The sequence below is a fragment of the Protopterus annectens genome, chromosome 3.part1 (genome assembly GCF_019279795.1).
Source record: "Protopterus annectens isolate FY-2018-M chromosome 3.part1, PAN1.0, whole genome shotgun sequence".
Classification (NCBI taxonomy): Eukaryota; Metazoa; Chordata; order Ceratodontiformes; family Protopteridae; genus Protopterus; species Protopterus annectens.
This window is the reverse complement of record NC_056732.1, coordinates 1,829,606,975-1,829,623,891: the sequence shown is the minus strand read 5'-3', so window position 1 is coordinate 1,829,623,891 and position 16,917 is coordinate 1,829,606,975. Positions and strand designations below refer to the sequence as shown.

At 41.2% G+C, this 16,917-nt stretch overlaps 1 non-coding gene across 1 annotated transcript; it reads left to right on the top strand.

Annotated features, from left to right (window-relative positions):
• The first annotated feature begins 14,760 nt into the window (after nucleotides 1-14,760).
• LOC122798970 lies at nucleotides 14,761-14,916 on the top strand. The gene has a single exon (XR_006364379.1). It is a non-coding gene; the product is annotated as a U1 spliceosomal RNA (small nuclear RNA).
• The last annotated feature ends 2,001 nt before the right edge of the window (nucleotides 14,917-16,917 follow it).

Here is a 16,917-nt window from a genome sequence, read left to right as displayed (position 1 = left end):
GACCCTAAGGCAAAACAGCATGCCCAACACACTAGTCATAGGAGACTCGATAGTGAGACACACTGATGTCCCACTCACTCGGTTGAATAAGGAGAAAGTAACAGTCAGCTGCCTGTCAGGTGCCAGGATCTGCCACATAACGCACGCACTCAAGACCCTCAACAACAGGTACAAATATGACTCTGTCGTTGCACATTTGGGTGTGAATGACCTGAGATGTACCTCCCTGAACTACATGAAAAGAGACATAGAGGAGCTCTCGGATTATGTAGCCGAGGCGGGTATGACCCTAGCCCCGAGCATCCTCCTACTATCACCCAGAATGATACCACAGTACAAGCAGAAAATGATTGATTTCAACAATTGGCTAAGTTTCTGGTGTCATTCTAAGGGGATCCATTATCTGTCTGCCTGGGATGATATGATTGACAGACCTCGATACTTTGCCAGAGATTGCCTGCATCTGTCACCCCTGGGCTTCCAGATACTGGCCATGGCTCTTGCCACCCCTATACTGCCTTTTTTAGGTGGTGTTCCAAAGAACAAATTACCACTGTAAAAGCTACAAACAAGTGCAATCTCAGGGTAATGCTGCTCAAAGCTAGAAGTCTAAATCTCAAAATGCACTCGCTCGAAGCACTTCTTAAAATGGAGAACATCAACATTTGTGCTGTAACAGAGACCTGGTTCAAGGCAGCAGAAAGCACCCCTGCACTACTAGGCTATAACTTATTCCACACCTTTCGGCCCCAGAACATGGACTGAAGCTCCAAAAGCGGTGATGTTTCCATATTCATAAAGGATGTGCACACCTCCAAACTGGTAGCCCAACATAATGCATCAGAGATACTTTAGGTACAGCTAACATTGGGCAAGACATGGACTTAGGTCGTAGCCTGCTATAGGTCCCCAACCATGTCCCAAGACTCTCACTCCATGCTCCTAAGCACCCTGGAGAATGTTAGGGTCCAACCTAACACTCTCATACTGGGCGACTTCAACTACCCCTCCATTAACTGGAAAAATTACTCATGTACCAGTACACTTGCCCAACGTTTCCTGGATTTCATTAATTTTAATGCTCTGGATCAGCTTGTTCTTACCCCCACTAGAGGTAGCAACATCCTTGACCTGGTCATTACTAACATGGGCCAGCGTTGCTCTACACCAATAGTCAATTCCTCCCTGGTTAGATCAGACCACAAACAAATCACCTTGGAAATCCACCCCCCCACCCCCACCCCCACCCCCCCGCAAAGGTAACCACCATGAAAAACTCCAAAGCTAACTTTGGGCTCCTAAAAACAGAGGTGGCTAACTTCATGGCACCCATGCAAATGGAGAATAGTTGCATGACTGCCGAATCATACACCAATGCACTGTACGAACATGTACACAAATGCATGGATCTCGCCATACCCAATAGAACCAAAGGAAGCCATTCTGGTGGTCCTCTGCCATAAACAAACTCTACAACAGAAGGAGGAAACTGATGCAGAATAAGGTGAAGTCCCAAGACTGGAGAAGCTCCCTTATCAGCCTCAACAAAAAGTTGAAGTCCCTCATCAAATTCTATAAAGCTAGCTATGAAAACAGAATTGCAGCAGATAGTAAAGACAACCACAAGGCCTTCTATGGTTATATAAAGAATCTCCACGGCAATACCCAGATTTGATCTGAGCTACTGCACAATGGTAGCTCCTTTACTGAGCCAACAGATATTGCCAGTATACTGGCTGACAGATTCAGTGCCAACTTTACCCCTCTCTCCCCCACCAAAGGACCAATCACAATACCACTAGATTGCCAGGCACCCAGTATTACTGCTACACAGGTTAAAACAGCACTGTCCAAGGCCAAGAATACAGCTTCTATGGGACCTGACAATATCCTTGGCTGTGTTTTTATTTATTTAATTATTTACCTTTGTTGACCGGGAGTGTCCGACTGGACGAAGGTACATTTTCAGTGGAGGCCCGGGGAGAAAAGCTCCACAGTTAAACTAAACAGACAGTAGTTACATTGGATTACATAGCGATTATCAATTTAACATAGCAATTAATTGCAAACATATTTACAGATGAAGAACATAGTACATCAGTAGACAACTAGAATCTTTATCTGCGAAGTACATAACAGACATTAACAAATGTTACAATAAGAAGTTCCTGCTGTATAATAAGTACTAGGCTTATGAGCATCTGAGCTTGCTATAATCAAGGTAGTTAGTGGAGTGGAAAGAAAGGTAGTGGTTGGATGGAGTGGGTGATATTAGAGTGGGAGTTGCAAGGGCATAGTCAGCATGTTTTTAGGTGCGCTTTTAGTAAAGTTTTGAAGTAGGTGCATGATGGTACGGAGGTAATTGTGGGTGGGAGGGAGTTCCATAATTTAGCTATGATGCAAGAGAATAGTGCTTCACCAGCAGAGTAATTGGCTTTAGTGATCTGCAAGTGATTTTTGTTGCTGGATCTTAGTGTTCTACATGAACTATAGAGTGAACTGGCACCTCACCTATGTGCCCTGTTCAGTCACAGCCTCACCTCAGGCTTTGTCCCTACCAAATGGTGCACTGCTACAGTCATCCCTCTTCACAAAGGAGACCCAGACCTTGGGAACTATCCCTCCATTAGCTTGACAAGTGTGATATGCATACCTATGGAACGCATCATCATGGACCTAATAAACAAGGCTATAGGGAATCTCCAAACTCTAGATCCCACACAGTTTGTTTTTGTGAAGAGTAGATCATGCCTGCTCAACCTGGTCAAATTCATTGAGTCAGTCACCAGAGCTGTGGATGAAGGAAAGGTGGTTCATACAGCTTACCTTGATCTGGCCAAGGTTTTTGATACTATTCCCCACTCAGGAATCATAGAAAAACTCACTAAGCTAGGCATCAACCCCTATATCACTAGGTGGACTGCAAAGTGGCTCACAGATAGAACCCATAGTGTGAAGTACCTGACTCCAAGTCAGACTGCTGACCAATCATGAGTGGAGTCCCACAGTGCTTGGTCCTGGGTCCTCTCCTGTTTGGTATCTACTTCTCTGAAGTCCAGGCCAACATGAAGAGACTCTGGCTGACAAAGTTTGCAGATGATTGCAAGTTAGGCACTATTATTAACTCCCCAAGTGATGTTAGTTGACATCCTACAGAAAGGCCTCACTGAGACCGACTGGTGTCAAAACCATGGCCTTAAGCTGAATGCCAAAAAATATGTTGTCATCCCCTTTGGGAAAAACCCAGTTCCCATGAATTACCACATTGATGGTAGTCCACTGAACACAGAAGGCCTTATAAGAGATCTGGGAACACAGGTTGACAGCAACCTCTCTTTTTACCACCACATTGCCACTGTGGTCAGAAAGTCCTTCTATGTGGCATATCGCATTACTATGGGTTTTGCATCCAGGAAGAAACAGATTATTGTCTCTCTCTACTCTTCCCTCATTAGGCCAATCATCGAGTACAATGCCCCATTTGGCATGTACCTCACTAGACACCTGCGACATCTGGAGAGGCTGCAAAAGTACCTCACAAAGAGGATCCAAGGCCTTAAACACTTGTCCTATATGGACAGACTCAGAATACTCCAACTATTCTCTATCTCATATCACCTACTTAGAGGTGATCTCTGCTCGACTTACAAAGCCATGTCTGACCCAGCTCTGTTAGAAATGCTACATCTAAAGAAATCCCAATCCCTCCGCACCACACGCTCCAGAAACCTCAACCTCGTTACCACAATCAACCGAACAAGCTGGAGGGACAGGTTCATAACCCAGAGACTGCCCATTCTATGGAATAGACTTCCCATACATGTCAAACAGAGCACCTCACTGTCTCTCTTCAAGAGAAATCTTGATTAGTGGATGGGAAATAGAAAATTCACCCCTGGGGATCACTGCAATGGCTCTACTTGACAGAGGCACTGGAAACTAAGGTCCAGTGGTATAATGCCAGAGTAATCCGATGGGCTAGGCTTGTAAAGGCTCCAGGGCCATTAGCTTAGTACACACATGTGAACCTATTTATAACATATTCTTTGACCTCATTTATAAAGGATTCTGGATAGCCTCTTTGCAGGAACATTTGACTGACTACATGTAACTGATCAAAAAATTGTTTTTCATCTGAAATGATTCTTGATGTCCTTATTACCAGATCCTTAATTATAATCCTTTTTTTTGTTGTTTAAGGGAGTTATTATGGCAGAAGTGCAAATACTTGTTGGAACAAGTCTTTTTCTGAAAGATGCATCTCTAATTAAAAACATGGAGGAGAAAGATTTATATCAAATATCCAAGTAATTAATAAATACTATAGAGACAATATATGTGAATTTCAAAAATTAAGTTGTATTATCAATTAAAGGTATAAATTCATTCAACAACTCTCCAGGTCATATCCAAAATAAACATCATCTAAAACTTACACATAAAAATTCCAATATTATGCATATTTGGAATTAAACACCATGTTTTTCCAGTACCATATACATTTGGATAAGGATTGTTAAAGTGGTGAATGTGTGTAGTTTTAATAATGACCCGTAATTAGTTTGAGCAAGATAGGTATGATGTGACTTGTTGATTGTACACCCGATTTTTAACTTCAGAGAAAAAGGAGTGTCAAGGAACCGTTTGGAGAATGGAAGAAATTTAATTGTTGATCAGAAAAGAGTCTTCATAGCTACTTTGTTAAATATGGAGTTACTGATAGTAAGAGACTTGAATAGTTTGTGAAGAAAAGGAAAGATTAATGAAGATATGAAAGGTAAAGAAATCATATCATGGGTAAAACAGATTTGAAAGAGTGACGTTTTACTTATAGTGGGAAGGAGATTAAAAACTGAACTTCATTATGTATTACTTTTAGAAGTAATAGGTTTGTAGGTGTTTACTAGACTACTAGTCTAGCCATGCATCCTGAATCTCTGACAAGTTCTGGTACCCTAGATAAGTGTAATCAGGGGCTTGGGAGATGAAACAGTTACAAGCAGGGGTCTGAGGGCTGAAACATTTACAGGCTGCCTGTGTCAGTTAGAGACATAGGTTAATAGGTGTGTACTAGGCTAATGGCCCTGGAGCCTTTACAAGCCTAGCCCATAGAATTACACTGGCATCATCCCACCTGACATTAGTTCCCAGTGCCTCTGTCGAATAGAGCCACTGGAGTGATCCCCGGGGTGAATTTTCTATTTCCCATCCACTCATCAAGATTTCTCTTGAAGAGGGCCAGTGAGGTGCTCTGTTTGACATGTATGGGAAGTCTATTTCATAGCATGGGCAGTGTCTGGGTTATGAACCTGTCCCTCCAGCCTGTTCTGTTGATTGTGGTAATGAGGTTGAGTTCTCTGGAGCGTGTGGATTTCTTTAGATGTAGCATTTCTAACAGAGTTGGGTCAGACATAGATGAATTTCCGGTTTCCCATCCAATTGTCCAAGTTACACTTAAATTGGATTAGGGAGGAACTCTGCTTCACATGAATAGGGAACTTGTTCCAGAAAAGGGATACATACCTATCTCTCTAGCAGGTCCTTTTTATATCACAGGCAAGGTTTAAGTCTATAGAACAGGCAATTATCATGCTGTTTATTTTATTGATATGGAGGAGGTCCATCAGAGTGGAGTCTGAGAATGCTCTGTATGCCAGGCATAGATCTCCCCTCGGAGATGGTGTAGAGGTACATTGCTGTGACTGTAGTGCACAGGGTCCTGGGTTAAAGACTTAGCAATGATGACTTTCTTTTGAGTCCCAGCTTTGCATGCAGGCGTTCATGGTTTGAGTACCAAGAAAGGCAATTTATTACGCTGAGATAGCATAGTGCTTAGAGTAGTGGTTAGAGTCCTGTAGGAGACAGAATATAGGAACAGGGCTTTGAGTTGGTCTGATTAGAACATAGAATATAGGAATAGAGCTTTGAAGTGGTCTGCTTGGGACATATTACTTACACCCTGTACTCTTTTAGTGAGGAATCTCTGTGGACATTTCAGTTGCTGGATGTGCTTGGTTAGGTACATACCAAAGGTGGTATTGTACTCAATGAGAGATCTGATGAAAGCCAAATATAGTGGAACAATGTCCTCAGTGGACCAAGATGAAATGCCTTCGTTTATAAACTGCACAGCATAGAATGATTTCCTCACTACTGTAGACACATGATGGTCAAAGGTTAGATAACTGGCTATATTTATCCCCAAGTCCCTGAGTACTAGGTCGACTCTTAGGGATGTGTTGTCAGTATGATAGTTACCAGGGTAGATGACTTGCTGAAGGATACTGTTATGCATTACTTGGTATTTACTTGTGGTCCATAGCTCTGATACAAGCTATTTGTCTGCATCAGCCTTTCCTGGAGAACATTAGTGTGGGTGCGGGATTCTATAACTGCTCCTTATTTGCACTTGTCTGCAAATTTAGTCATCTGAGGCTCTTGACATTGGTCTTGACTTCAAAGAAGTAAATGTTAAAAATGAGCCATCCTAGGACCAGTCCCGGAGGGACTCCACTTGTGACTGGCCTCTTTGCAGAGGTGTACTCTGGAACTCTAACATCCTGGGTCTTGTCTATGAGCCAGCTGGCTATCTGTTGGGTGACATAAGAGTTTATATCTAACCTCTTTGTCACCAATGTCTGAGTGGGGTATTGTGTCAGATATCTTGGCCAGGTCAAGGTAGGTAGTGTGAACTATTTTGCCGTCATCCATTACTTTGGTGACCTTCTCAAAGAAGCTGGCCAGACTGAGTAGGTATGACCTGCTCTTGACAAAATCCAATTGAGTTGGGTCCAGTTTCTGGAGGTTTCATATGTCATTATTGATCATGTCCAGGATAATTCTTTACATGTCTTTGCATATAAGACAAATGAGACTTGTTGGTCAGTAGTTTCCAGAGTCTGTAAATATCCCACCTTTGTGCAGAGGGAGGATTCTTGCTGTTCTCCATTCATGAGGCATGAAGCGTGTTTGGAGGCTATGGTTAAGTACCAATTCCAGATGACCTGATAGCTTATGTTTCATGCTACTTAGAAGGCATTCTGGGATATTGTCTATGCTCAACGATGCAGTGTTTTTGGCTTAAGAGAGAGCTTTGAAGACCTGTTCCCTAGTGATAGTAGAGAGAGTTATATTTGATGGTATTTTCTGGGGGGGATTGGGGAGAGGGGCAAAGTTAGAGCTGAATTTGTCTGCCAGTAGGTTTGATATATCTTCTGTCTCAGTATAGGTGAATCCATTAACAATGAGTTTTGCTCACAATTGTGCATCAACTTTGAGGTTGCTGACGTAGCTAAAAGATATTTTGTGGTTCTCCTTAGCCTGGAAGGCCAAATTTAATTCAGATTTGAATGTCACAGACTTTATTTGGTGTCTGAGTTTTTTGTTTAGTGTGATGAGAGTGCTTTTATCCTGCTGGGTGCTATGCCTCATAATTTTTGCCATGATTTTCTTTCTTCTGTTATACAGTCTATTGATGTTGTGATTCCACCAGCGTGGCTTTTTGTTTTTTTGTTTTTTTTTTTAGTTAGTTCTGTACTTCTTCCTGGTAGGTACAGCTGTCTTTATGCAGCTATTAACATGCTTGTACAGAGTTTCTATAAACAGCTCTGCATAGGCAGCAGTGTTGTCATGGTTTATGGTTGCTTGAAAGTTTGCCAGCTTATCACTTAATAGTAGGAAGTTAGCCTTAGAGCAGTTCCTGAACATTCCAAAGTAAGCTGGGTGTCTTGATTTTACTTTTATTTCCGAGGAGACCATTTTGTAGCCTGTCCAGACCAGAAAGGACATTACACTACTGGGTGTGCAGTGCTCTCCCATATTAGTGAGAAGCAGATCTATAATATTGTACCTGTGGTCAGTGTATTGACAGCCTGGTTCAGGAAGTTTGTATTTACAAAATTTAGTAAAAACAAAATGAAAACTCCAGCAAAGCTAGAACTTCCACTGAGTGACCTTCCAAGCCTCTTGTATCAGAGGCGCATGGGATATATGCAAATGACCCTTATGAATATCAGGTGTTTCAGCTAATTGGTGATTCTGAATGCCCATGACTTGTTTCGTCGTTTTAATGGAAAATTTCAATTATTTACAAAATTTAGGAATCTATGTGCCTGTGCTTTTGGTGTCATATCTGATTCCCAGTTAATAGCGGATTAATTAAAGTCACCAATTAATATGGTATAGAGTTGGATGGTGGGTGTTTCCACTGAGCTTAAATACATGGTATGGGTCTCCTGGGAAGTAGAGGGGGGGTCTGTAGCTTGCAAGGAAATAGTATGATATTTTGCCGATAGTGATTTGAATGTGGAGAAGCTAAGTGCATCATCCTGTTGTACAAGCTTTGAGATATATTTATTTTTGATGTAAAGACACACCCACCTTTAGCTCTTGTCTGTGTAGTAGCTGGTCTAAATATGTAGAGGTCATTGTAGCCTTGCACTGCCATTGTGCTCTGTGCTGCTTTAAGCCATGCCTCAATGACCTCACAGATGTCATCCTCATTCTCTATGGTGAGGACAGTTTGTAGGGACTGGAGTTTCTTGTTTAGACTCCTAGCATTGACACGTAACACCTTTAGATTTTCTTGGTTTTCATTTGCTATGTTTTCGGAAGTACTTTCAGTTTGATAATGCCTAAAAACGGCAGTATGGGAGAGGACAATGGTTTGGCTAATATTCGAAAGTCTAGAGGGGAGAGGAGCAGACCATCCTGGTAAAACAGTGTGGACTGTTGACTGTTTCCCTCCATGCTGGCAACTCTTAGAATGACACCAGAAAGTAAGCCAGTTATTAAAGTCAGTCATCTTCTGTTCGTATTGTGGCATCTTCCTTGGAGAAGGGAAAATGCTGCTCAAGGCTAGGCTTATACCAGTGTGGGACAAATATTACAAGAGCCCCGTGATGTCACTCTTCATATAGTTTATGGAGTTACACCTCAGGTCATTTACACCCACAGTGACTGTGAATGAGTCATACTGGTACTTGTGGTCCTATGTCCTGAGTGCATGTGTACTGTGGCGGTTCCTGGCCCCTGATATGCAAGTGACCATGACTTTCTCCATACTCAACCTGGTGAGAGGGACATCATTGTGTCTCACGACAGCATCTCCAATGACCAGAATGTTGGATTGTGTGGTGGCTTGCTTTATGGGCTTAGAAGTAGAGGCTCCATGAGCTGTGGCTGTATGTGTTGATGTGAGTGTTGGTTTGAAAGAGTGCATTCGGGGCTGCTGAGGGCACTTCTTATGTGTACTTTTAGAAGGCCTTTGGGGTTTAGGAGTTTACATTTAAGTACCTCAGCATATGTGGCTACATGTGTCTGCTCTGAACTATGTGTGATGGGTGCAGCATGTGTACTGCTGACAGCCTGATTGACATTAGGATTGTTTTTGTGTGAGAGTTTTGCCACCAGTGACATTGTGTAATTACATCTCTCACATACCATATCAGTTTTAAAATTAACTGGCTATCAGTAAACTTCCCATATCCACCAAGATGGTAACAGAGAGAGTGGGGAAGTTCATAGTCATGGCCACGGACCCTTTTTTATTGATTAGGTGGTTGCAGTGAGAATATTAAGTAATGTCATGAGTATCTGGTTTGCAACTCTGGGGCAGCTTGTCACTGCAACTTAGTTGCTCGTGTTTACTTAGTTATTAGTGAAATTTCAGGGGTGCTTTTACAGGAAAAATGACAACTCAGGATGCCTGTATATGTACAGAGCACTGCCAACTACTTGAGGGGAAACTACTAAAGTAGACCAATTTATGGATAAAGTATTTAGGGAGATAGTCTGAAGTTACGTGAGACAGCAGCTAATCAAGCAGTACTTAATGAAAAGAAAGAATTCATTTGTCAAGAATGATGAAAAGAGGGGAGTTGCATGAATGGCTATTGCCTGGCTACTACTAGTGCTGGATTCACCACAGCTTCACACTGCTGGGATATAATTCTCCTTTGTTTCTTCTCTCACCAGAAGCAGAGCAGTAGCACCGATCCAAAGATAAGAAGCGGGCCAAAGGCTCTTTGTTGGTCAACAGTCTTGTCCTAGATGATGCAGGGGTCTGTAGGCTTGTTGTAGCCTTTTTCTTGGTAGATGCCTTGAACAACAACCAGACCAATCAGGAAGGTCACACACAAACACTCACTGCCCAATCAGAAACAGTCAGGAATCAATGCTCTCTATTCCTTCTCTCACCAGGAGCAAAACAGTAGCACTAATCCCAAGATGACTACTGAGATGCAGAATGTGGGCTCTCCAATAATCAGTGGTCTTGGACCAGATGTTGCATATTTTAATAGTAGGATATAACAAATGGGTAAATATACCAAGATTTGCAGTGTGCGCTAAGCAGTTAGGTATGAAAAAGGGAGTAACTCAAGCTTTAGGAACTAAGGGGAGAGCCATTAATTATAAAAGAAGAAGATAGATAGGTAGGGGTGGGGGCACATAGTATTCTTGCTCGATGGATTACAGTGGGATGACCAATACATTTAAATAGCTTAAAAGGAGCAATTTCACAAAATGATAATTTTGTGCTTACCCACAGCAGCCAGTGAAAGAAGAGAGGGAAGGCAATGTGTGGTCAAATTAACATAAGGGGCAGGTAATTAGACAGACAGTTGACTGGTCTCCTTCCTAGTTTAAATATGCAATTGAAAGAAGAATACAATTAAAACACAGGCAATGCAGTGGTGCAGCAGTTAACATTTTTGCCTCACAGCAAGAAGTTCTCCAGTTCGATTCTCAGCTGGGGTGCCTTTTGTGCAGCATGTCCTCCCTGTGTTCTCATGGGTTTCCTCCGGTACTCTAGTGTTCTCCCATATTCTAAAGACATGCATCTGGAGTGTTTCTCTGCAGGCCTCCACCGAAAATAAGGTCTGTTCTAGTCGACTTTCCCGGTCAGCAAATGATAAATAAAATAAAACACAGTGTAGTGAAAAATACACCGCAATATACAAAACAGAAGAAAGCCTGTGGCAGAGTCTGAGTGAGCTTTTCCAGTAAAGCCTTGAGATGTTTTATTTTACTGCTTAAATATAAGATTTAGTTCATAGCTCATCTATCATCTCACAGGTGATAAACCTTAAGTGTCCTGTTCTAATTTCTGTTTGACTCACATGAAACACAGCTCTGGTCTCTTAGTTTAAATATGCAATTGAAAAGAGAACACAATTAAAACGCAGTGAAATGAAAACACACCTCAATATGTAAAATGGAAGAAGGCAGTGAAGCAACACAAATAACAAAAAATATATAAGAAAAGTAAACTAACCTTTCCATCTCAGCAGTCTAAGGTCGAGTCTGAGTGAGCTTTTCCGGTAAATGAAAGGGAAAGTGGGAAGAAAATTCATAGTTGGCTTCGCTCACCACTGTGCACTATGGATTATACTGCAGATATTGAGAGTGTAATATCAATGAACAGTGAAAATAAAATAGAAGTAGGAAAATGTGTGAAGGGAGGAGTATGATCGTGTAGAGAGTCAGAGGAGTTAAAGGCAACAGTTATAGAAAGAACATAGTGAACAAATCCTACAGTGCACCACAGACGTGTTGGAAAGCATTGAAAAACTATGAAATACAAAAAAAAAAAATGTTTATTTTATGTATCCCTTGTTGGACCGAATTAGTCCCACTAGGCTAGTAGCCTCTATTCAGGGGAGACCTGAGGTGGTATTTATACTATTGGGGGAAATTTGGCTGGGGCATCGGGGAACTTCCTCTACTCTTTTTTCAATATGGTGCTGTGGGATTTTTTTTGCATCCACCTGAGCTACCACCAACTCAAGAAGCTTGAGCCTAAGTTTAATGTCTCAGCAGATGGATGGCACACTCAAATGTATAGCACCCCCCCCTTACTCTGCACTTTGGTGTTAGTAACTGATCTACTTGGTGTGGGAATAGAACCCACAGCCTTGTGCAGCAAAGGTGTGTGAGCTACCTGTTGCACCACTGACACTGCTACCTAACAGACTGAGAGAAGTTTAAAAACAAAGAAGCACCAATGTAAGTGGGAGAAGAATATGACAATATGTTGGAATAAGGTTATTTTAGTATATTTAATAAAAGAAACAACAGTCTATGAAAGAGTTAATAAAAGGCAAAAGTTTTTTTTTCTTTTGGGCGGCACAGTGGTGCAGTGGTTAACATTGTCGCCTCACAGCAAGAGGTTCTCTGGTTCAATTCTCAGCTGGGGTGTCTTCTGTGTGGAGTTTGCATGTTCTCCCTGTGTTCGTGTGGGTTTCCTCCGGGTACTCCGGTTTCCTCCCACATTCCAAAGACATGCATGTGGAGCATTTCTCCCCAGGCCTCCACTGAAAACAGGCTCTGTGGAACCTAGTCAGACATTCCCGGTCGACAAATGTTAAATAAATAAAAATAAATAAATAGAAAGAAAAAGTGAGTACATTATTAGGAAAGACCTTTAAAAGAGCAGAACTGTAGATGGACAGGATGCAGAATGAGTAATGTATAGTAGTGATGAAATGAGTAAATAATTCATATTTTAATGGAGAGAGTAAATTATATATAAACAAGAATACATAGATGTTCAATTCCGTCGGTCCGCGTCGGGGTGTTACATATCTCTTCTGACGCCAGCGTCAGGGAGAGTCATAAGAATATACTCAATATCTTCGGCAGTCTTTTGCCATCGTGCCCATTTGCAGCGCGGTGCGCCGGGTCAAGCAGCTCCTGGTTAGCCGGGTAAATTTTCTGACCTAAGAAAATTATTGTGCTTGGCAGCACATTAAGAATAAGTTTCTCTTGCCCCAGACCTCATGCCTCAGAAGTTAATAATTAAATTTCTATTGGGCTAAAATACCGCATTAAGGATTTCCATTCCCTTTCATTCCACCTTTGTTTGTTGTTTGACCAACCTTGTTCGGCTGCCGCTTTGGGCCTTACCTTCAATTGCTACCTAGCATAAAACCGGCGGAGGCCGGAGCCCAGCACGCCGGTGTCTTTGCCGCGACCTTAATAATTCAGCTAAATTATTCGATGCACCGCTTTGTCTTACTCCGAAAAAAAAGACCTAAAGATCCAGACCGCCGGGTCTCCACCCACAGGGACACCAAACAGGCTCCACGTGGGTCGGGTTCTCAGTGAGATTTTCGCAGTCCCTGACTACCGACGCATTTCCCTCGGGCGGGTCTTCTGTACCGGGACCCCTCTTGGTTCTTCGGGCCCTTTCCCACCTTACGCCCAAGCCCCTGCATCTGGCAGCCCAATGTCTATAGATACATCTAGATCACCATGATGGTGTTGAATGGCTTTAGATCTCATCTTTCTCTTCATCACCCTTCACAAAATCCAAAAACAGCCAGGCACCATACTAGGCCGCTACACAAAGGCACCTGGGCCCGGCATGCTGCCCAAGAACATGATCTAAAATGGCTGGAGACTTTTATTACTCTTACTCTCTTCACAGAGGCCTCCACAAGAGACCCATCTAGAGTAGAGGAGGATTCTCCTTCTGACCAGGGATCCATTTTATCAGAACATTCTGATGCTGAAGAACACCCCTTATTCCCCTTTCGAGGATCGGATGCGGAAACAGCCCTTGGGACCTTAACTACTCCACTAGAAAATTTGACATTACCTCCCTTTGACCCTGCCTGCTCACAGAATTTACAATGTTTTGTCCTGGAAGCAGCTTTTCTTTCCATCACTCCAGCTCGTTCGGAGTTTCTGAGGTTACAGGAGGCCCTCATGGTGCAGCCATTCTTATGACACAAGGATATGTAGTCAGTAGACCGAAAAATGAACTGCAAGAAGAATTACGAAAATATATTATACTAATGCAGGGATTCAGATACATGGTAGGGGTGAGCGAGATGCTGAGATTTTGGATGATTTTTTTAAACTTTCTGTGTTTCTTAGAATGGGAATATTGTGAATAGGTATTTATATGACCTAAATTGTATTGCACACTAAATGGTATTGCATTTAGGTGTAATGCCATTTAGTTTAGAAGCACATGTATCCTCTTTCTGTGAAACACTGAAAGTTTAAAAAATCTCTTGATCAAATCACATAGCGCTTCACTCTTGCTACCATGTTACTGAAGCCTTCAGGGAAACGTATTAGACAAACATTTAATAAATGTAAGTAATCAGACTATGCCAGGAGTTGACCGACTTAGTTAGTGGTCAACAAATCTGTTAAATGAGTGGGATTAGAAATGAACAGTAAGCCTAACAGTAATAAAATGTATTTAAAAAAAAAAGAAGAAAAAATGGTCTTCCCGAAGTGTGTAATTCAGATTATAAGTATTTATGAAAGTATTGTTACTAGGAATAGCAGATATAATGAAAGTTAATAAAGAAAGATGTATAATTTGGTATTAAGCCATTCCCTCCAGTGCAGCTCTTTTGAGTGTGTGCCTTTAACTCCCAGTGGGTGTGGCTATCTCCTTACAGTTCTAACAAATCGTCATTGACACAGGTCAAATATCAACACAGTTGTGTTTGCCATCATGTATGCTTCAAGATAAAATATTCTGATACCTTGTATGTAGCTTGGTTTTGGATTTATTAATGCTAATATGAGCAAGCAATATTTGATGCCTATAGGCACAGTAGGAGTTAACTGCAGAAACACCTGGAGGCGCACTCGGCTGTAATGAGTTAAAGGGAAAGATGTAAGATATTTATTGTTGCTTATTAAGGAAGCTGTGAAGAGTGTTTTAAAAGAAAAAATGGTTGAAAGACTTGTGGCCTGTGATAGACCTAAAACCCTTCAATATGTGAATATAACAGGATATTTACTTGGCAGGGGGAATATCACTCTAGAGAAGGTGGTTTCCTCTGGATAAGGCTCTTTCATTGCAAACTTCAGCTGGGCTGACCCCTGTGATTTCCCTAAATGTGGTAAACATAGCTGAATAATTTATGGTGTGCTGCCTTTTAGCTCGGCCTGTAAGGAAACTGGCCAGCAGGCTTACATTTGGGATTGGGGGTTGGCATAATGGTTAAGGTGTTTAATTAACAAACACAAGGTGCAGGGTTTGATTCTCACATGGGATATGAACCTAAGCAGTTTCGTCCCCATAAAATAAACAGGATTTCGTCAGAGTGTCAGTAATATCCAGTTATCTGTATTTAAATAAAAGAGCCTGCAAAAGTTACTATGTTACCAATGGGCTGTTCTTCTTAAAGACATATTGCATCATATAAAATGGTATTTAAATACAATCCAGTTTAAAAATACTTCAAACAACTTTATGAAAGAAATAAACCATCTGATGGTTAAGTAAAAACTTAGATCATGTAAAACTAAAACAAAAAATAATCAATGATGAAACTTTTAGAGAGCCGAGTCCGCTTTTTGTCTTGGTTTTTGTGTGCGTTTTGGATTATCGTTCTATAACTTTGTCGAATATGTATAAAATAGTAATGGTGATTAATTAAGAAGTTTGAAAATTGGCTTGTAAAAGAGAGTGGAGAAAGAGAAAGTTGTGCTGGGTGTGAAACGTTGTGAATGAAATGGATAACAGTAAAGAGTTACTTAGTGAAGATTTGTAGAAATCTTTTGACACTATAAAGTTGAGTTTGTGTGGACTAGGAGCAGCAGAAGTAATTTTAGGTAGCTAAAAGAGATTTATAATAATTCTGGCATACAGCCAATGATATTTATTTCATTTTATTTTTATTTATTGACATTTGTTTACCTTGAAAGTCTGGCTGGGTGAGTTATCCATTTTCAGTCGAAGCCCGGAGAGAAAAAAACTGTACAATGCATGACACAAAATATTCATAAAAATATACATAAACGTATACATACAGAGTTTTAATGAACAATACTTAATACAGTTTTTAGGGAAGATATAGCAATCCTAAGGTGAGTTAGGTGGAAAGTGAGAGGGTTAGTGAAATGAGGGTGAAAGGTAGTAGGCGTGAGAGGTTACTTGCAGTAATAGGAGGAAGTTATAATTAAATTAAATTGGTTTGTAGGAAAACAATGTGGGTTAAAAGAATATATGGAACAAGGCTACAAGCTTAGTCAGCTTATTTTTGTACTTTTGAAATAATTAAATTGTACGTGTTAACAATATCAGCACAAATTATCCCATTCAGTGTACTGAATTTGCATAGTGACAGTAGTGGAAAGTGTCATAGAGTGAGATGTTAGCAGCTATGATATCAGGAAACATTAAAGCACCCAGCATATAGAGAACACATTGCGAACAAGTCAGGGGCTGCAGCATGAGTCAACAGTCTGGAGCCATGGTGGACATGGCACTTCAGGAGTAACCATGGTGGGTGCATGGCTATATAATGCTCATACAACCCCCAGATATGTCCATGGTTCAATAAGTAACACACTCACCTTTGGTGCAGAAGGCTGTGAGTTCTATTTCCACACCAGGTGATCAGATTGCTGCACGGTACAGTATAAAGGGGGTGCTGTACTCCTTAGGATGAGATGTTAAACCAAGGTCTCATCTGCTTGACCTGGTGGTAGTTCAGGTCTGTTGAAATGAGTAGAAGAAGTTCCCTGATGCCCTGGCCAAATATCCACTAGTGTTATGAATATCACTTTGGGTCTGTCATAAAAGAAGGCTGCTAGACTACTGGAACTAACCCGGTCAACAAATTATGAACAAACAAACAGAAACACATACAATGTTGAGCACACACACAAAGTCTGAGGAGAGGCAGCAACAGTTGTACCACAGTAAGGGACAGCACAAGTAGCAATCTCCACACAGTTGCTTTCATTAAATGCATTTATCTGGAAACATTTAGTTGGAGGCCTATATGTCAGGAGCAACATAAGGTACTCTCTTATTTCATTAAATGGGACTGCAAAGCAAACTAATCATCTGTGGATGTGTTTTCATCCTCTTACAGAAGCAGCTAAGAGGACATTTATTTTATTTTTATACTGCTCTTTACTTTCTTTGCATTTTTCTTA